We start from the raw sequence: 22630 nt of genomic DNA, 5'->3' as shown, positions 1-22630 counted from the left end.
GAGATACCACTTCACAAATGCTAGAATGGTCAAAATAGAAAAAAATGACAAAAACCAAATACTGGTGAGGATGCACAGTAACTGATCCCTCCATACACTGTTGGAGAGGAATGTAAAGTGGAGCTATAACCTCTTTGAAGAGCTCTTTGACAGTTTCTTAGGACGTATGAACATATATCTCTACCCTATAACCTGGAAACTCCATTCCTAGGTATTTACCCAAGGGAAATGAAAATAGACTGATATAAAAATGTTTATGGAATAGCCTTATTTATTATAACCCCAAACTGGAAACAACACAAATGTGCGTCAGCAATGAACAAATTGTAGTGTACCCATACAATGGAATGCTACTCAGCAATAAAAAGTAATGAATTTATGTCCAGAATAAGCAAATCTCTACAAAGTAAATTAGTCATTGTCCATTGTTAGGGAATGGAAAGAGAGGGGGACAAGACAAGGAGTGATTGCTAATTGGCATGGGTTTATACTGATACTCACTGGGGTGAGGAAAATATTCTAAAACCTGATAATGTTAATGGCTGCACAACTCGTGAATGTAAAATTCACCGAACTGCACACTTTAAGTGGGTGTATTGTTTGCTATGTGAATTATATCTCAATAAATACACTTAAAAAAGGGAATCAAAAAAAAAAAAAAAGGAATCAACTATCAACACACACAAATGTTACATGTAAGCAAAAGAAGCCAGACCAAAAAAAAATAATAATAATAATACATATTGTATGATTCCTTTTATATGAAATCCAGATGCAGGCAAAACTAATTTATGGTAACAGAAATCAGGTATTGCAGTGATGGGCAACTGGCTGGAAGAGAACACAAGTAAACTTTCTAGGAGGCTAGAAATGTTCTATATCTTGTTTTGGATGGAGATCCAGGGGAATTGTCAAAATTTAAGAGTTGTAAATTTTATTAAAAAAAACAAAAAACAAAACTCTCCTATTTGAACTTGGAAAGAAGCTAAAAAACTAAGAGTACCTGAGGAAGAATGCCTTAATCCTTCCCCAGTAGGAGTAGATTGTACAAATGTCTATTTGCAGAAATATCCGAGGCCTGAGTATACTGTGTTTTCTTCCCATAACATTTTAATAACAACCTCATCCAGTGCTCCTCCATGCCCCCCTAATTTTCACATATCAGTTTTCCTAATTTTTAAAAAATACTCGCAGAATATTCCAAACAAGGCCAAAACTGAGCCTTGTTAAAGCATGTATAAGTGCCACCAAGTGGTGAAAAAGAAATATATTTACATAAACCAGATCCTAAGAGGAAAACCAAGGTCTTTTTCTGTCTTCTGAAAACGTATTGATACCCTGTCTAAAAGAATCCTCTCCACCTACCACCTTTTTTTTTTTCTTTCCCCTAGTTAACTCATATTCACCTTCACCTCTCAAATGAAAATTTATTTTCTTAGAAATTCTTCTGATTTTGTTATTCCAAACTCCCCACCTCTACAAACACACACACACACAACCACATCTCTTTTCAGAGCTCTTATCTTGTGTAGTTATAGGTTCTACATATGATTTATGTCCCTATTTCTCTTATTGGAGTCTAAGTGCCATGTGAACAGGAATAGTCTACTAAAATAAGTTTAAAAAGTAATTCAACCAAACCATCTAAAGGTCATCTAAATGATCTAAGAGATTGTCCCCAAAACAAAGAGGCCGTCCTTGCTTGAGAAATCCATTATAAGTCAATATACATTTATTTGACAGGGACATTTATTTTATATCAGTATCTATGAGTCATTGAATATCTACTTCCTTGTCAACCTGGCTCTCAGAATATAGGGATTCTTCTGAGTCATTGGTTTCTATGCTTATTTTGCCTGTTGATCCCTTAATTAGGTATATGTATTCTTAACTTTAATTTCTGTTGTGTGTTTTACATATGTTTCTCCTGTAATTACTAAGATACCAAATTTTAAGACATTAAACAACGTTTATAAACTACTAACAAGACAATATTTAACAGTAATAATAGCTGTAGACACAAAACTGCTTAGGGATGGGGGCTTTAGTTCAGAATGCAAACAAAGTGACATTACCACCCAAAAGCTCAAAACAGTTCTTCCATCAGCCATTAGAAATGACAAATACCGGGATCCCTGGGTGGCGCAGCGGTTTGGCGCCTGCCTTTGGCCCAGGGCGCGATCCTGGAGACCCGGGATCGAATCCCATATCAGGCTCCCGATGCATGGAGCCTGCTTCTCCCTCTGCCTGTGTCTCTGCCTCTCTCTCTCTCTGTGACTATCATAAGTAAATAAATAAAAATTAAAAAAAAAAAAAAAAAAAAGAAATGACAAATACCCACCATTTGCTTCACCATGGATGGAACTGGAGGGTATTATATGCTGAGTGAAGTCAGTCAATCGGAGAAGGACAAACATTATATAGTCTCATTCATTTGGGGAATATAAAAAATAGTGAAAGGGAATAAAGGGGAAAGGAGAGAAAATGAGTGGGAAATATCAGTGAGAGTGACAGAACATGAGAGACACCTAACTCTGGGAAATGAACAAGGGGAGGTGGGCAAGGGGTTGGGGTGACTGGGTGATGGGCACTGACGGGGGCACTTGACAGGATGAGCACTGGGTGTTATGCTATATGTTGGCATATCGAACTTGAATAAAAAAAATATATACAAAAAAAAAAAACACTTCTTCGAACATTCAAGTAAAAGAATGCTGACACAGAAAGAATGAAGTGCCAAAAAAAAAAAAAAAAAAAAAGTTAACAATAGGCAAGTTGGAGATGAAAAACAGCATCATGAAAGAAGGCAAATAGTATTTTGTAGAATACATTAAATAGAAGGAAAAACGTTTATAGAAATCAACTTATGCCAACTAGATAAGTACTGTACTTTAGCAAATGCCCATGGGAAATACAAAAGAAGGCCTTTGGGCAAAATTTACTTTTCTACAATCCTTTGAAGCAGTTTAAAGAAACTGCATACCAGTGTATGCTTTCTTGAAGAGTGAAGAAGTCACACTCAGAAAAACCCAGATGGTTATGCTGTGCCAATTACACACTGCAAGGCCTCCTAAAGCAGTAACACAGCAATTGAACTTTCAGAATCAATTCTGTAAGAACCAATTCTGAGCATGTGAAAATTCCTGAGTTGGAGAAAAAGGACCCAGAAGTCTTTCATTTAATAACAATCATTTCCTCCCTTCCTCCCCTATTAAAACATTATTATTACTTTCACCATTGACAATGTATCATAATCATTGCAAGATATCAACTAAAGATCAAAAGTAAATAGAAATTTCCTCAAAAATAAGAGGCTCAACCTCAACCTCACTCATACAGGAAATGCTAATAACTAAGTCTATACTGAGAGTATTTTTTACATATCAAATTTGCAAAAATCCACAAATCAGACACAATACTATATTGGTAAGAATGTGGGGATACACTCTCCTAATGGATGCTCTCCTACAATGATGAAGGGACTACAAAATTGTATCACCCATATAGAAAGGCAATTTAGCTATATCTAGCAAAATTACAAATATATTTTACCCTTTAACTCAGCAATATCACTTCTGGGAATGTATCCTACAGATACCAGCACACATACAAAATAACTTACATACAGTATCATTCACTGGAGCATGGTTAGTGACAAGTGAAAAGTGAAAACTTAAAAAAAAAAAAAAAAAAAAAAAAAAAAAAAAAAAAAAAAAAAAAAAAAAAAGAAAAGTGAAAACTTATGTTTGATAACCGTCTAAATATATTACAGCATATCCACACAATGGAATCCAATGCAGTTGTGAAAAAGAATGAGGATGCTTTCTATATACTGATACAGAAACATAGCTAAAATACATAAAGAAAAAAAAATACAGAACAAAGTATTTTCTATATATTGTCTATTCATTGTTGTATGTGAGAAAAAAGTAAGAAAATATTAACATCTGCTTTTATTTTTATAAAGAAACACTGAAAGAATACATAATAAAAACGGTTAGAGAAGCAAGTAAAACTGGAGTAGATGAGGCATGGTGGAAGCAATATTTGTCACTGCATACTTAATAAATGAGTTCTGAACTGAGAAAATATTTCTAAACTTAAAGTAAGGTACCACTGTCAAAAATATCTACAATGAGAGATCCCTGGGTGGCGCAGCGGTTTAGCATCTGCCTTTGGCCCAGGCCACAATCCTGGAGACCCGGGATGGAATCCCACGTCGGGCTCCCAGTGCATGGAGCCTGCTTCTCCCTCTGCCTATGTCTCTGCCTCTCTCTCTCTCTCTCTCTCTCTCTCTCTCTGTGACTATCATAAATAAAAACAAATAAATAAAAAATTTAAAAATATCTACAATGAAAATTATGGGGTGCCTGGCTAGCTCAGTCAGTAATGCATGCTACTCTTGATCTCAGGGTCATGAGTTTAAAATCCACACTGAGTGGCATACAGCTTACTTTAAATAAATAGAGAAATAATTATTTTTAAAAATTTACTGCATTCATCATTACTAGTTTAAGATAGGACATTTTCTTCCTATTTGCTTATTGTTCCTATTTCATTTGAGTGAATATGAGAGGATGATAAATACTTAAAGTGCCCGGATAAGCCCCCCAAGCTATTTTTCCAGTAATCTTAAGTTCCTTAAAATAATGAATCTTTATACAAAGGTTTTGAATGAGAATTCCAGTACCTACAGAAAATATCCACTTACTACAAATTAGAAACTAGAAGGATGTTCATAAGATCTTATTTTTTTCAAAGTCTAATCAGACTTTGGAGGTATTATCTGACTCTCTCAGTTTGCAAAAAATGAACAAGAGTTCAGAAATGCCGTTCAAGCTACTCTTAGGTTTTTGTTTAGTCTCACCAAAATACTAATTGTTTCCATCTTGCTAGCCAGTTTCCCTAAGACATATTCTTTCTTTCATCTTCAAGCTACTGGAACATATTTACTCTAGGTGCTTCACTTTAATTATTTCTACTCCTGATTCTCACATGGCACTGCACTATTTGGAAGTCAAACATGTTAAGAAATATTGTTTAGTTGTACATTAATAACAACAATGGCTTCAGCTAAACTACAACTACAGACTCTGTAGAATATAGAAGTCAATAAACATAATCAATTACAAAGTACCATCTCACATTATTATGGATACGATGAAATTTTAACAAAATATATTTTTAAATGCCAAACCCATATAATTCCAAAGGCATCCCAAAGCCCCATAAAATCCATTTAGAATGTAAAAGGTATTCACTGGGAAAACTAATGGTCAGCATTTTAAGAAGATGGGCTGAGGGACGCCTGGGTGGCTCAGCAGTTGAACATATGCCTTCAGCTCAGGGTGTGAGCCCAGGGTCCTGAGATCGAGTCCCACATCAGGCCTCCTGCAGGGAGCCTGCCTCTCTCTGTGTCTCTCATGAATAAGTAAAATTAAAAAAAAAAAAAAAAAAAAGAAGAAGAAGAAGAAGAATTGGAGGAGGAGGAGGAGGAGGAAGAGCTGAGGGGCATCTGGCTGGTTCAATCAAAAGAGCATACAACTCGATCTCAGGGTCATGATTTCGAGCCCCATGTTGGGTATTGAGATTACTTAAATAAAACTTTAAAAAAAGGGATGGGAGATCGATCTAAGATGGTGACTATGGAACTGGAAACCACCCCTACTCCTAATCCCCCGCCTACAGAAGAAGAGAAAACAGAATCTAATCAGGAGGTTGCTAACCCAGAACACTATATTAAACATCCTTTACAGAACAGATGGGCACTCTGGTTTTTTAAAAATGATAAAAGCTAAACTTGGCAAGCAAACCTTCAGCTGATCTCTAAGTTTGATACTGTTGAAGACTTTTGGGCTCTGTACAACCACATCCAGTTGTCTAGTAATTTAATGCCTGGCTGTGACTACTCACTTTTTAAGGATGGTATTGAGCCTATGTGGGAAGATGAGAAAAACAAATGAGGAGGACGACGATGGCTAATTACATTGAACAAACAGCAGAGACGTAGTGACCTGGATCGCTTTTGGCTAGAGACACTGCTGTGCCTTATTGGAGAATCTTTTGATGACTACAGTGATGATGTATGTGGAGCTGTCGTTGATGTTAGAGCTAAAGGTGATAAGATAGCAATATGGACTACTAAATGTGAAAACAGAGAGGCTGTTACACATATAGGGAGAGTATACAAGGAAAGGTTAGGACTTCCTCCAAAAATAGTGATTGGTTATCAGTCCCATGCAGACACAGCTACAAAGAGTGGCTCCACTGCTAAAAATAGGTTTGTTGTTTAAGAAGACACCTTCTGAGTATTCTCACAGGAGACTGCGTCAAGCAATCGAGATTTGGGAGCTGAACCAAAGACTCTTCAAAAGCAGAGTGATTTAAATGCAGATTGCATTTAAATTTGATTTCCATCTAAATGTTGCTAAGATATAAGAGAAGTCTCATTCACCTTTGTCTTGTACCTCTGTGTTCTTTTTTTTTTTTTTTTTTGGCTAGAGTGTCCACTATCCCAATCAAAGAATTACAGTACACATCATCCCCAGAATCCATAAATGTGTTCCTGGCCCACTGTGTAATAGCTTAGTAGAATTACCATATAAACACATTTTGCCCATCCACAATATTCAAAAAAGAACTTCCATTTCTATACCTTACAGGAAAAAAATTCTGTTTATGTTCCATTGTATGCAGGAGCATATTTTGCTGGTTTGAAAGAGTATGATGCATACAGTTTTCTAGCAATTTTCTTTGTTTCTTTTTACAGCATTGTCTTTGCTGTACTCTTGCTGATGGCTGCTAGATTTTAATTTATTTGTTTCCCTACTTGATAACATTAGTGATTCTGATTTCAGTTTTTCATTTGTTTTGCTTTTGTTTCTTTCCTCATGTAACATCGGTGAAGGATCCAGGAATATGACACAAAGGTGGAATAAACATTAATTTTGTGCAAAAAAAAAAAGGAGGGGGTGGGCTGAATTAAAAAATTTTATAGGTACCAAATATGGTCTATATTAGTTTTCTGGCTGCTGAACAAACTAGGTGGCTTAAAACAACAGAAATATATTCTCTCCCAGTTCTGGAGACTGACAAGGCAGCAGAAATCAAGGTGTTGGCAGGGCTATTCTCCCTCCAAACAGTCTGAAGAAGAATCCTCCTTTTTTTCTTTGTAGGTTCTGGTAGTTGCCAGCAATGCTTGGCATTCTTTGGCTTATGGCCACATAACTCCAATTTCTGCCTGTATCCAATTTTCCCACTTTCTGTAAAAAACATCAGTTATTGGATTAGGTCCCAATCTAGTATGACCTCATCTTAACTTGTTTGTAACTATAAAGACCCTATTTCTAAGCAAAGTCACATTCGAAGATACTGGGTGTTCAGACTTCCATTTTTTGCAAAACACAATTCAATTCAACATGGCCCAAATCAGTCCATTTTTTCGAAAGTAGATCTGGATTTATATACGGAATATTTACAGATTTTGCCTAACCTACTACTCATTTCCCTTTTTTAGGGAATAGCATCTGATTTTCTTTTGAAGAATCAATCAGTCCCTCCCTCAAGCCTTAAGAGAGGGCCAATCTTAAGCCTCTCTCAAAAACCGGGCACCTGTCCTTGGTCAGGTCAGAGGATCATACTCCTCTAGCCTTATGGTGACTGGTCCAGAGGTAGGCCACATGACCCAAGCTTGGTCTTCCCTCCATCGATTTGTTGCTATACAGAAAAACACATGTGGACTTTAAGAATTATGTAAGTCTAGGGGTGCCTGGGTGGCTCAGTCAGATAAATGACTGCCTTCAGCTCAGGTTGTGATTCCAGAATCCTGGGAGCACCATGGGGGGGGGGGGGGGGGGGGGGGGGGGGGGGGGGGGGGGGGGTCCTGCTCAGCAGGGAGTCTGCTTCTCCCTCTCTCCTTACTTGTGCTCTGTTGCTCACTCTCCGTCAAATAAATAAATAAAATCTTTTTTAAAAATCATGTAAGTCTAGAGCTGCTACTAATCACCTTTACCATCATACCTCAAGGAAACCAAAATTGATAAAGAATGCTTAGTAAGGGACATTCCTGATACCATCAATCAAACTTCTGATTCCAGTTACAGAAGATCCTACCTATAGCTTTACCCTATGAACCTCCCAGTTCATAAACCTACAAAATGACCTTTTGACTTATAATTTCAATTGGCTTTCTGAACTTACAACAGAAAGAGTCCTGAGGGATCCCTGGGTGGCGCAGCAGTTTGGCGCCTGCCTTTGGTCCAGGGCGCGATCCTGGAGACCTGGGATCGAATCCCATGTCGGGCTCCCGGTGCATGGAGCCTGCTTCTCCCTCCTCCTGTGTCTCTGTCTCTCTCTCTCTGTGACTATCATAAATTAAAAAAAAAAAAAGAAAGAAAGAAAGAAAGAAAAAGAAAGAATAAAGAAAGAAAGAAAGAAGACAGAAGAAAGAAAGAGAGAGAGAGAGACGCACCTTACATTACATAAACTACATCCCACGAAGAAAGCACGCCTAAGAAATCCCTCCAGCACATCCCCTCCCTACCCTCCCGCCCTTCCCTGCCTTCCCTTCCATCCCCTTACCTTCACTTCCCGTCCCTTCCCTTCTTCCCTTCCCTTCCCCCTTCCCTTCCCTTCCCTCCCTTCCCTTCCCGTCCCTTCCCTTCCCTTCCTTCCCTTCCCTTCTTCTTCCTTCCTCTCCTTCCTTCCTTCCTTCCTTCCTGTCCTTCCTCCTTCCCTCCCTCCTCCCTCCCTCCCCCCCCCCCTCCCTCCCTCCCTCCCTCCTCTCCTCCCCTCCCTCCCTCCCTCCCTCCCTCCCTCCCTCCCTACCGCCCGCAAAGAAGAAAGAAAAAGAAAGAGTCCTGATAGATATAGGTAGAACACTGCAAAGTGCCATATGATTGAAAACAGGGCCTCACTTTTTTTCAGGTTATTTTCTCAAACTTGGCAAAGAGATAGGAAGAGCCAGTAGAAAAAAAAAAAGTAGTTTGTATCCATTTTCTTTCCCAATCTATCAGGGCACCTCCCAAGATAGGTTTTAGAATCTAAAAGTTACAAACAAATTCATTCATGCTTGTTAAGGTATGAATCTGTGAGCTCCTTATAGCAAAACATAAATATAAAAAATTACATATAATATCTCAGAATTATAAAAATCTAAGCACCATTATCTAAAAACAAAGCAATAATAAAATCTTTGCCTCCTTAATGACATTCCACATCACTATCATCCCTAAAGCAATGACAGTCCTAGATCAACAAGTGATGAGAAAGTAATACTGAAATTATCTTCTCCACATCACCACTGTGAGAACATTCACAACAGTCTTGCCCTTTAATTTTTACTTATTTATGATAGTCACAGAGAGAGAGAGAGAGAGAGGCAGAGACACAGGCAGATGGAGAAGCAGGCTCCATGCACGGGGCTCCATGATCCCGGGTCTCCAGGATCACGCCCTGGGCCAAAGACAGGCGCTAAACCGCTGCGCCACCCAGGGATCCCCAGTCTTGCCCTTTAAATTGGTTTTGTCCACGTTTCATTCGTTTCTATCTCAAGCAAACTGTGTCATACACATAATATGTTAATATGTCTCCAGACTACTGGAAAAACCATCAACATCTTATTCTCATGTATAATCTAAATACTCGGGATCCCTGGGTGGCGCAGCGGTTTGGCGCCTGCCTTTGGCCCAGGGCGCGATCCTGGGGACCCGGGATCGAATCCCACATCGGGCTCCCGGTGCATGGAGCCTGCTTCTCCCTCTGCCTGTGTCTCTGCCTCTCTCTCTCTCTGTGACTATCATGAATGAATAAATAAAATCTTTAAAAAAAATAATAATAATAATAATCTAAATACTCTTTCTTCACATACAGCCCACCTCCAACTTTTACCCATTTATCTCTTAGAAACTCCTATCCCTTTTGCTAGTACTTCAGAAATTTCAAAGTAATATACACATTAACAAAAGGGAAAAAAATACATTTTGAAGTGATACAAGACAAAATTTAAAAATATGTTTCACCGGCAGCCCTGGTGGCGCAGAGGTTTAGCGCCGCCTGCAGTCCGGGGCGTGATACTGGAGACCCAGGATCAAGTCCCACATTGGGCTCCCTGCATGGAGCCTGCTTCTCTCTCTGCCTGTGTCTCTGCATCTCTCTGTCTCTAATAAATAAATAAAATCTTTTAAAAATATATATGTTTGAAAAAAAAAAACAAAAAACAAACAAGCAAAAAAAATATATATATATATGAGACTTGTTAAAAGCCAGGTTTAACTAGTGTCTCCACACAATTCATGAGTATAGAAAACTAGTCCTTAATATAATACAGTGGTTCTCACTTCTCCCACCCAATCTCCTTTAAAAATCACTGTTCAAGCCATTACGGTACTACATATTGTGTCGAAAATATCTACACTCCCTCTTTCTCATACTAATTTTTTCCTTAAGTAACGTGAGTTACTAAAAATAAAACTGTCTCTTACTCAATTTCAGTCACTTATTTAGTTTGTAATATGTCAAAGTACTGTTTTCTACCTTCCCACAAATCTTTACTGAGCATCCACTATGTGCCACTCTGCCAAGTACTCAAAATATACAGAAAAATATGACATGGTGGCTGAATACAAGGGTCTCTCAAATTAGAAGAGGTACAGTTGCAGAAAGGGAAGGAGATAAAATAATATAGTAATACTTGCACACTAGAAAGAGTGACTTGTATTTTGGGATAAGAAGACTTCAGGGGGCAGCCCTGGTGGCGCAGCGGTTAAGCACCGCCTGCAGCCCAGGGTGTGATCCTGGAGACCCGGGATCGAGTCCCATGTCAGGCTCCTGCATGGAGCCTGCTTCTCCTTCTGCCTGTGTCTCTGCTTCTCTCTCTCTGTGTCTCTCGTGGATAAATAAATAAAATCTTTAAAAAAAAAAAAAAAAGAAGAAGACTTCAGGGATTAGGGATCCCTGGGTGGCGCAGCGGTTTGGCGCCTGCCTTTGGCCCAGGGCGCGATCCTGGAGACCCGGGATCGAATCCCACATCGGGCTCCCGGTGCATGGAGCCTGCTTATCCCTCTGCCTTTGTCTCTGCCTCTTTCTCTCTCTCTCTCTCTCTGTGACTATCATAAAAAAAAAAAGAAAAAGAAGACTTCAGGGATTAGAGTAGAGACTGAGCAGAATGTAGAGAACCGAGACTAAAGTAGCAGGCTGGATCAGATATCCGGGAGTGTCTTATGTGCTGGTTCAAGTAACCTTATCCTACATGTCTGTGGTTTTCAAACTTCAGTATTTCCAAGAATCATTTGAGGTATGTTAGAAATACAGATTCCCATGCCATCCCTAAGATTGGGAATCAGCAGATCTGGAGTAGGACCTCAAGTTTTACATTTTTACAAATAGGTCTGTGGTTTTGGTCAATGCTTCCAAACAATGCCTTAAGTATTTTTCTCCAGTTTTCTTTTTTTCTTTTTTTTTTAAGATTTTATTTATTTATTCATGAGACAGAGAGAGAGAGAGAGAGGCAGAGACAAAGACAGAGGGAAAAGCAGGCTCCATGCAGGGAGCCGGACATGGGACTCGATCTTGGGACTCTAGGATCACACCCTGGGCTGAAGGCAGGCGCTAAACCACTGAGCCACCCAGGGATCCTCAATTTCTCCAGTTTTCCAAGGACTCCTTGGGGTAAGAAGGAAAACGATAGAGGACTGTTCACTTTCGATTACATCAATTTTCATTGTTCTATAGGTGACGAGATCAGCTGAGAGGAAAGTATGAGGGCAAAGGGGCTAAAAGAGAGCCACTGTAATAAACTGCAGGAACTGACCAAGAATGCCCACACACAAAATCCCAGTGCTGAATGAGAGTCTAGCTGAGGCTGGACACCGTAAAGCTGTAGTAGCATCAACCTACACAGATGTTTATCCATCTCTAAAATTAAAATAATACCCACTTAGTATGATTATTCTGAGAATCAAATTACATGTAATAACAGACGTAAAACACAAAGGGATAATGGCACATTAAAATTCAAGATTTCAATGTTTTCAAGTAATAAAAAGATACAGGGAATGTTGTTGGAAATGGATGTCTCTTCTTTTTATTTCAAGAATACACTATTTAAACTCTTCAATCTACTTAAATCCTGCTTGTAGGTTGACTTGGTATCATGATCAATGATTATAATACTTTCTTAGTTTAAAGCATCGCATGAAATAGAAATGATCAAAAATATATATAAGATAAACACCCAGATGTGCAATATATATTAATATCATACTTGGAACTCAAAATGGTGATTGAAAAATTCACTAAGAAAGAATGAAAGAAGAAAATGCCTTACAGTGTTGACTCCATTTTCTCAATTTACAGCTCAGTAGTTCATCCCCATGCTGTACCCTACGTTCCTTTCTGGTACAATATTACTCCAGTTAAATCATCCTCCCCCTCCATTTCCATAAAGCCAGAGAATTTTTTACATTCTATAAACTATCTATATACTAAGCTATACATGGTCTGTTCTCCTTTCAGAAATATAATCTACCTAGAACTTAAATAGTGTTAGGACTTCTGGTAAAAATTCAACCTAAAGGGACCTTAGCAAAAAAGGGTAATTATTGGATCAAGTAGGCTTTTCAGAGTTCCCCTCATGCAGTTGGATCCACGTGCATAGCAGTACTTCTCTCTTCGTGCATCACTTTGCTTGTCTCAAAGGCTCACTGCTTCACTCACAGGCAAGCTCCCCCCACACGGTGGCTGCTTCTTGCTTGTAAGCTATTAGCTTAGCTACCCCCACAGAAAAGAGATCTCTTTCCCAAGAACTCCACCAGCCAGTTTCAAGATGGATCCCTGAAGCATTCACTCACTATGATAAATGGGCAGGCATGAGTTACATGAGTAAATCAGACTCATCCAAAACATACAGAACTCAAGAATGTTAGCAATGGGATGCCTGGGTGCTCAGTGGTTGAGTGTCTGCCTTTGGCTCAGGGCATGATCCTGGGGGAAGGGGGGGGAAGTCCAGGGATACAGTCCTGCATCAGGCTCCTTGTGGGGAAGAAAAGGTTCTGGGAGAGCAAAAACAAGATTGTTGCACAGAAGCCATAATAAAACAGAAACACAGTTCTTCCCAAAATGAAGGGAGAAAAAACTTATGGGGGAAATTAAAAACATAACTTAATAAATTCATGAGAAACACAGAGAGAGGCAGAGACATAAGCAGAGATAGAAGCAGGCTCCCTGTGAGGAGCCTGATGTGGGACTCCATCCCGGGATCACACCCTGAGCCAAAGGCAGACGCTCAACCACTGAGCCACCCAGGTGTCCCATAACTTACATGTTATGGCCATGTGAAAGCATAGAGACTCGGGAGTCAGTCTCAAATTCAAACTACCTATTCTGTCACATTTGTAAATTATTTAATCATTAATCATTCTAATTATTTCTTCTTAGTATGGAAAAAAAAGACCACAACTCTTTGCAGGTTGACTATAAAAATTAAAATGAGAAAAATAGTTGTTAGGCACATAGTGTGCACTTGAGAAGTGCCTATTGCCACAAATATTCACATGAAAAAGTAAAAATTGATGCTTTCGGGCAGCCCCGGTAGCTTAGCGGTTTAGCGCCGCCTTCAGCCTGGGGCCAGATCCTGGAGACCAGGGATCCAGTCCCACGTCAGGGCTCCCTGCATGGAGCCTGCTTCTCCCTCTCCTGTGTCTCTGCCTCTCTCCCTCTCTCTCTCTCATGAATAAATAAATAAAATCTTTAAAAAAAATTTGATGCTTTCTATTTTGGCCCCGATTCTTCATCTCTCACTATATACAGTCCCTTTGTCAGGTAACTTAATAATATTCTCCCACCATGACTCTGGGGCTGAATTGTGTAACTTGCTTTAGCCAACGAGATATTAGCAGACATTATATAAGCAGTGGCTTGAAAAAGTACTTCCTCACTTCTATTTGCTTTATGCAGTTGTGCACTTCTACCATGCCATAGTAACAGCCCTACAGTACCTTGCTAAAGGTTGAGAAAAGTGGAAGAATCTAACCACCATAGTCATCCCAGCTTACATCAATCTATATCACCCAGTTTATCCCAAGTCTAAGACATGGAGCCAAGTCCAGCCAAGAGATCAGCAGAGCTTGACTAGCTCATTCACAGCTGACTACATCAGGAAGCCAGCCCATATAGCTGAACTCAATAAATAACTGAAACATCATCTTATGGTGGTAGGTCCATTAAAAGAGTAATGTTTACGCTTTCTTTTATGTTGTTAGAAAGTGATTTGAAAAAAATCACAAAATGAAGACACAAAGGAGGAATATATTCCAAACAAAAGAACAGGTAAAAACTCAGGAAAAAACCTTAAAACAGAGATAACTAATTTACCTGATAAAGGCTTCAAAGTAATGGTCATAAAGACACTCACTGAAGTTCAGTAAGAACTTCAACAAAGAGATGTACCAGATAGAAGTTACAGAGCTAAAGAATACACACAATTGAAATAAAAAACAAACTGGAAAGACTCCACAACAAACTAAATGAAGCAAAGAAATGGAAAAGTCAATCTGAAGACAAGGCAGTTGAACTTACCAGAGCAGCAAAAAGAAAGAAAAATTAAAAAGAAAGAAGTAACTTAGGGAACAAATCAAACAGACTAATATTAGCATCATAGAGCTCCCAGAAAAAGAAAGGGGCAGAAATTTTAATAGAAGAAATTATAGCTATAAACTTCCTTAACCTAGGGAGGAAATAGACATTCAGATCCAGGAAACCCAGAGAGTTCCAAATAAGAGAAACAGAAAGAGACCCACACCAAGAGGTGTTATCATTAAAATGTCAAGAGTTAAAGGCAAAAAAAAAAAAAGAGAAACTATTAAAAACAAGAGAAACTCATTATGTACAAGGAAACACCCAACAGATTTTTCAGCAGAAACTTTGCAGACCAAGAGAAAGTGACGTGATATATTCAAAGTGCTGAGAAAAAAGAAAACAAAACTTCCAACCAAGAATACTGTGCCCAGCGAAGTAATCATTCAGAAGTGAAGGAGAAGGGAGCCTGGGTGGCTCAGTCAGTTAAGTGTCTGCCTTTGGCTCTGGTCATTATCCCAGGATCCTGGGATAGAGCCCCACATCAGGCTTCCCTGCTCAGCGGGGGGGGGGGGGGGGGGGGGGGGGGGGGGGGGGCTGCTTCTCCCTCTCCTCTGCCTGCCACTCCCCTGGCTTATGTCTCCCCCCCCCCCCAATAGAATCTTTTGTCAAAAAAGTGAAGGAAAGATTAAGAGTTTTTAAGACAAAGCTAAAGGAGTTCACTACTCAACCAGCCTTACAGGAATTGCTAAAGAAATTTCTTTAGGGATCCCTGGGTGACGCAGCAGTTTAGCGCCTGCCTTTGGCCCACGTCGCAATCCTGGAGACCCGGGATCGAATCCCATGTCAGGCTCCCGGTGCATGGAGCCTGCTTCTCCCTCTGCCTATTTCTCTGCCTCTCTCTCTCTCTCTCCCTGTGTGACTATCATAAATAAATAAAAATTAAAAAAAAAAAAAGAAATTTCTTTAAACTGAAAAGAGCGCCAATGAGCAACAAGAAAACATATGAAAGGATAAATCTCACTGGAAAAGTAAATATATAATAAAGGTAGTAGATTAATCATTTTTAAAACTAATATTAATATTAAAAGGCAAAACCAGTAAAAAAAAAAAACTAGGATTACAAGAACTGGTTAAGGGATAAACAAAAAATATAAAAATATGACATCAAAACAAAATGTTGGAGAGAAAGTTGAGCTTTAAAATGAGATCAAACTTAAGTTACCAACTTAAAATACTGTTATAACTTACTATATGTAAACCTCATGGTAACCACAAAGCAAAAACTTATAGTAAACACATAAAATACACAGAAAAACGAACATAAACATATCACTAAAGACAGCCCCGCATGGGGCTCCATACTCAGCACAGAATGTGTTTGAAATTCTCGCCTTCTCTCTCTACTCCTCACTCCATTCATGCACGTGCACACGCTATCTCTAAAATAAATAAAATCTTTTAAAAAAAACACTTATACGCTCAAAATAGAAACACCTAAACATATAAAGCAAATACTAACACACCTAAAGGAAAAATTAACAGCAATACAATAATGATAGGGAACTTTAATAACCCACTTACATCAATGGATAGATTATCCACACAAAATCAATAAGGAAACACTAGTATTGAGCAAACATCAGACCAGATACTTTATTTTTTTTTAAGATTTTTTAATGTATTTATTCATAGAGACACAGAGAGAGAATGAGAGGCAGAGACACAGGCAGAGGGAGAAGCAGGCTCCATGCAGAGAGCCCGACGTGGGACTCGATTCAGGGTCTCCAGGATCACGCCCTGGGCTGCAGGCAGCGCTAAACCGCTGCACCACCACTGCGCCACCAGGACTGCCCCAGACCAGATAGTTTAACAGATATTTAGAGGACATGCCATCCAAAAGCAACAAAATATACATTCTTTTCAAGTGCACATAGATCCAAGATAGATCATTTGACAGATCATTTCCCAAAATAGACCATGACACAATTCTTAATAAATTTAAGAGGACTGAAATCATATCAAGCATCTTTCCCAATCACATGGTATGATACTAGAAACTACAGAAAGAAAACTGGAAGATTCACAAATACATGGAAATTAAACAATATGCCAGAGCAACAAATGGGTCAAAGAAATCAAGAGAGAAATTTAAAAATATATGGAGATAAAATTAAAATATAAGCAACCAAAAGTTATGGGATACAGTAAAAGAAATTCTGAGAGGGAAGTTCATCGTGACAAATGCCTACTTCAAGAAACAAGAAAAGTATCAAACAATCTATTATACACTCAAGGAACTAGATAAAGAATAACAAAGCCCACAGTTACTAGAAGGAAGCAATGGATAAATTTTGATAAACATACAACCTACTAATCTTGTATCATGATGAAATAAAATATGAACAGACTGGCTACTAGGTAAGGAGATGGAATCAGTAATCGATTACCTCAATGAACAAAGTGCAAGACCACGGAGCTTCACTGGCAAATTCTACTAAACATTCAAAAAAGAACACCAATTGTCAAACTCCTCCAAAAGATAGAAAAAGAGGGAACTCTTCCAAACTCATTTTAGATCAGCACTACCCTAATAACCAAAACCAGGCAAGGATACCACAGGAAAACTACAAGCTGGGATGCCTGGGTGGCTCAGTGGTTGAGCATCTGCCTTTGGCTCAGGGCATGATCCTGGAGTCCTGGGATCGAGTCCCACATGGGACTCTTTGCATGGAGCCTGCTTACCCCTCTGCCTGTGTTTCTTCCTTTCTCTCTTGTAGTTTTCTTGTAGAAAATTACAAGTTAATCTCCCTGATGAACATAGATTGAAAAATCCTCAAAATAGTAGCAAACCAAATTCAATAATGTAGTAAAAAAAAAAAAAAAACATTTACCATGATCAAGTGGGACTTATTTCAGGTTTGCAAGGGTGGCTCAACATCTACAAATCAATCAATGTAATACACTACAGTAACAAAATGAAGGTTAAAAATTATATGACCATCTCTACAGATGCAGCATTTGACAAAATTCGGCATCAATTTATGATAAAAACTCTCAACAAAGCAGATAAACTGGAAATATACCTCACCATAATAAAAGCCATATATGAGAAGCCACTTACTAATTTCATATTCAATTGTGAAAAGCTAAAAGCTTTTCTTCTAAGATCAAGAAAAAGATAAAGATGGCCACCATTACCACTTTTATTCAACATAGTATTAGAAATCCCAGTCAGAGCAATTAAGCAAGAAAAAGAAATAAAGGGCATTCAAATCAGAAAAGAAGAAATAAAATTAAAAAAAATAAAATAAAATTACCACTATTTGCAGATACCATGATATTACACAGAGACTCCTAAAGATTCCATCAAAAACCTATTAGAATAAATGAATCTGGAAAGGTTGCAGGATACAAATATGCAAAATCTGTTTCATTTGTATACATAACTAATAAACTACCAAAAAGAAATGAAGAAAACAATCCCATTTCCAACTGCACCAGAAAGAATAAAATACTTAGCAATAAATTTAACCAAGATGATGAAATATTGAAGAAAACAAGAAACAGTTTCTTTCTTTTATTAATGAAAGAAACTGAAGAAGACACAGATAAATAGAAAGATAGTCTGTGCTCCTGACTGGAAAAAACACTATTGTTAAAATGTCCACACTACCCAAGTCAACATACAGATCCAAAGCAATCCTTACCAATATTCCAATGCATTTTTTACAGAAACAGAAGAATGCTAAAATTTGTATGGAACTATAAAAGACCTTGAAGAGCCAAAACAATCTTAAGAACACAGCTGGAGACATCATGCTCCTTGATTTCAAACTGCACTACAAAGCTATTAGGGATTAAAACAGTATTGTATCAGCATATAAACAGACACAAAGATCAGAGAAACAAAACAGCCCAGAAATAAACCCATGCATATATGATCAATTAATTCATGGCAAAGGAGCCAAGAATATACAATGGGGAGAGGACATTTTCTTCAATAAATAGTGCTAGAAAAACTAGACAGCCGTATGTATAAAATGAAACTCCCACACCATACACAAAAATCAACTCAAAATGGATTAAAGACTTAAACATAAGATCTGAACCATAAAACTCCTAAAACTAAACAAAGGCAATAAGCTCCTTGACATCAGTCTTGGCAAATGATTTTTTAAATCTGACACCAACAACAAAAGCAACAAAAGCAACAAGTTGGACTACACTAAACCAAAAAAGCCTCATAGACAGCAAAGGAAACCATCAACAAAGTGAAAAGGCAACTTACTGAGTGGGAGAAAATATTTGCAAATGATGTGTCTGAAAAGCGGCTAATATTCAAAATGTATAAAGAAACTATAAATCAAAAAAATAAAAAAAAAAAAGAATCCATAAATCAAAAGTAAAAATAAAAACCCCAAACAGGGGATCCCTGGGTGGCTCAGCAGTTTGGCGCCTGCCTTTGGCCCAAGGCGCAATCCTGGAGTCCCGGGATCGAGTCCCGCATCGGGCTCCCGACACGGAGCCTGCTTCTCCCTCTCCCTGTGTCTCTGCCTCTCTCTCTGTGTGTCTATCATAAATAAATAGATAGATAGATAGATAAACAAACTTAAAAAAAAAACAAACAATCCAATTAGGAAATGGTCAGAAAATCTAGATATACATTTTTCCAAAGAAGATATATAGATGGCTATACATAAAAAAGATGCTCTACATCATGAATCATCAGGGAAATGCAAATCAAAACTACAATGAGCTATCACCTCATACCTGTTAGAACACCCATTAAGACTAGAAATAGTAAGTGTTGGCAAGGATGTGGAGAAAAGGGAACTTCTGTGCACTGTAAACTGATGCAGCCACTATGGAAAACAGCATTAGGGAAAAAAAAGAAACCACATTTACATTATATGAAATACAAAGATAAAATTATCATTAGTCAAATGAGGCAAATCTTCTCCCACCTTGTGAGTATACAGCTACATATTCTTAGAAAAATTAGTTATATATTTTTGCATGAGCTTGGTAAACTATTGCCCATTCCTTAACATCCTGCTTTGTCCTTAAAGATTAATAAATAGTCTTCATTCTCATGAACAAGGCAACCATCTTTCAGTGCATTATTTAGTTTAGTTCTCGTGCCCCAATATGTAAAATATTTCCTAATATCATGACAACTTTTGTCATGAAATGCATGGGTCTATTCAACAATGAAAATCAACACAATTTTCCTCAAAATATTATTAGAAGGCTCTCCAAGACCTTATTTTACAGATAAGGAAACCAAGGTCCAGAGAGATTAAGTAATGTTTACTCAAAACCACACAGCTATAGTCATCACCAGAACCTAGTGCTCCACCCCCAGGGTTTTCCCCACTCCATACCACTGCCTAAAATGGAACTATTTTTTACAAAGAAAAAGTATGGAGTAGTTCTATCAATTGACAAAAAGCACACAAACAGTATTTTTGCCACCCTATTCTATAGAATGTAGCAATAAATGTGGTAATGATGTGTAAATTGCCATCACCCAAACCATTACAGAGAAGCTGTAAATATTTAGAAGTTTTGAATAGACCAAACACAATGCAACTTAAATTCCAGAGAGAAAAATCATTGTTCTTTATTACAAAAATATTTAAAAGAAACTGTTATGATGTTAAGATTGTATCTAAAAAGCATATTTTGTGAATCAGCTTCAACAAATTTCTTTCAAATGATCTATTATTTATTAAGCAAAAAATGAAAGTCTTTGCCTCTTAGTCAATTCTCAACCCTCCTACGCAGTATTTACTATTAATACTATTTCATATAACAATGAACTAAAATTAGTTCTCTCTATAACCCATAGTTGGTAAAGCGTGAAGATAAAATTTATACCCAGGTCTGCCTGAACCAAAGCCATATTTTGCTGTTGTTACACACAAGTGCTTCCAGAATGGGCCTTGGAATGTGATAAACAATTGGGAGAAACAATGAAAGAAATTAAACTTGTAAATCCAAAATACACTTAACAACCTCCTCCAACCTATCAAGATACAATTTTTATTATTTTTTTTTTATTTATTTTATTTACTTATGATAGTCACAGAGAGAGAGAGAGAGGCAGAGACACAGGTAGAGGGAGAAGCAGGCTCCATACACCGGGAGCCCGATGTGGGATTCGATCCCGGGTCTCCAGGATCATGCCCTGGGCCAAAGGCAGGCGCCAAACCGCTGCGCCACCCAGGGATCCCAAGATACAATTTTTAAAGGGTTAACTATACATGGTTAATATTTGAAAAGCATGTAAATTCATGTCTAAAATTATTTTTGTACATTATGTATTTTCTCTAGAAATACAAATGTTCTTCATGTAACTTGGGTGTTACATGAAGAAAAGGAGGGCAGGCTTCGTTGGGATCCCTGGGTGGCGAAGCGGTTTGGCGCCTGCCTTTGGCCCAGGACGCGATCCCGGAGACCCAGGATCGAGTCCTACATCAGGCTCCCAGTGCATGGAGCCTGCTTCTCCCTCTGCCTGTGTCTCCGCCTCTCTCTCTCTCTCTCTGTGTGACTATCATAAATAAATAAAAAATAAAAAATAAAAGAAAAGGAGGGCAACCCGGATGCCTCAGCAGTTTAGCGCTGCCTTCAGCCCAGGGCCTGATCCTGGAGACCCGGGATCGAGTCCCACGCCCAGCTTCCTGCACAGAGTCTGCTTCTCCCTCTGCCTCTCTGTGTGTCTCTCATGAATAAATAAATAAAATCTTTGAAAAAAGAAAAAGAAAAGGAGGGGCACATGGGTGGCTCAGTGGTTGAATATCTGCTTCAGCTCAGAGTCATGATCCCAGGGTCCTGGGATCGAGTCCTGCATCACATTTCCACATCAGGTTCCCCACAGGGAGCCTGTTTCTCCCTCTGCCTCTGTGTCTCTCATGAATAAATAAAATCTTAAAAAAAAAAAAAAAAAGAAAAAGAAAAGGAAGACTCAATGGTTAACTTCAAGAGAGACGGCAACTTTTAAGTTTCTTAAAATTCATAAATGGACAAAAGCCAGGAGAGACAAAACTATCTGCATTGTATCAAAATAAAATTGTTTTATGAACTTAATATAAACAATCATGCAAACAGAGCAAAAAGCATTCACTAAAAAAGAAAAAGACTTCATTGAATATATGTTTCATTACTGAACAGTCTAAGTTCATATCATTCTCTTAACTATAATCACCATTGTTTCCACTTCTAAAGTCATTCTCATCTCTATGAGCCTCTGAAGATCTGTTTCCCCCTAGACTAAAATACAGGCAACCCCCTCCCACTTTTCAAAAGTTTGCATTACACCATCCCACTTTTATGAAAAATGGCAAAAAGTGAAACAAACAGTGGTCAGCATTTGTTTCACAGCGAGCTGTTACAGAGGCAGTGTGCACCCTGAGTAGCTAGAGTGGCACTACCAAGCTCCTTCCGCTGAACTACACTCAGTGTCAAGCCACCATAATTTGAACTGTGTATCTGTATTTATCTCAATTTATTTCTTGCATCGATTAACAAGATGCATCCTAGGGTATCAGAAAAACCCAGGAAAGCTTATTTCTTGGTGTGGGAATGTATAAAATTTTTTTCCATATAAAAATTTGATAATTGCTCTTTGCTCTACGCCATTTCAGCTTACAAAAGGTTTCACAGTGATTGATGCTCTACTTTCAGATGAGAGGGGAACCTCCATATGCATACATTTATTTTAAAAGTTAATTCAAAAAAAAAGTTAATTCAGTTTACTTAATTTGATGCATTACCAAACATATATCTTATACACACAAAAAGAAAAAGAAACATAAAGAAAAGATGGAGCTGTATAGATAAGAAAGATGAATGACAACCATACCATGAAAAAGCACGTTACTCATTCCTAAAAACGTTCTTGGCAGAATCCTAGGCTGCATTATTGGACCAAACATCTGAAGATCCTGTATATTCTCCCATCTGAGAGCAAACATCCTTTAAGCATCAAGTTTTATTTACTTTTTTTAAGCATCAAGCTTTAAAGTATGCTACTTATTTCATACTCCATTCAAAT

The 22630-nt window shown here is 38.2% G+C and overlaps 1 protein-coding gene and 1 pseudogene across 12 annotated transcripts in view; one reads left to right on the top strand and one right to left on the bottom strand.

Annotated features, from left to right (window-relative positions):
- The window catches only part of LCOR (ligand dependent nuclear receptor corepressor), a 153030-nt gene that overhangs the window by 115523 nt on the left and 14877 nt on the right, over positions 1 to 22630 (bottom strand). The window lies entirely within an intron of this gene.
- LOC102152684 lies at positions 5630 to 6349 on the top strand (annotated as a pseudogene).

The sequence above is a fragment of the Canis lupus genome, chromosome 28, assembly GCF_011100685.1.
Source record: "Canis lupus familiaris isolate Mischka breed German Shepherd chromosome 28, alternate assembly UU_Cfam_GSD_1.0, whole genome shotgun sequence".
Taxonomy (NCBI): Eukaryota; Metazoa; Chordata; class Mammalia; order Carnivora; family Canidae; genus Canis; species Canis lupus.
The sequence above is the reverse complement of the archived record's forward strand: the minus strand, read 5'-3'. Positions and strand labels throughout refer to the sequence as shown.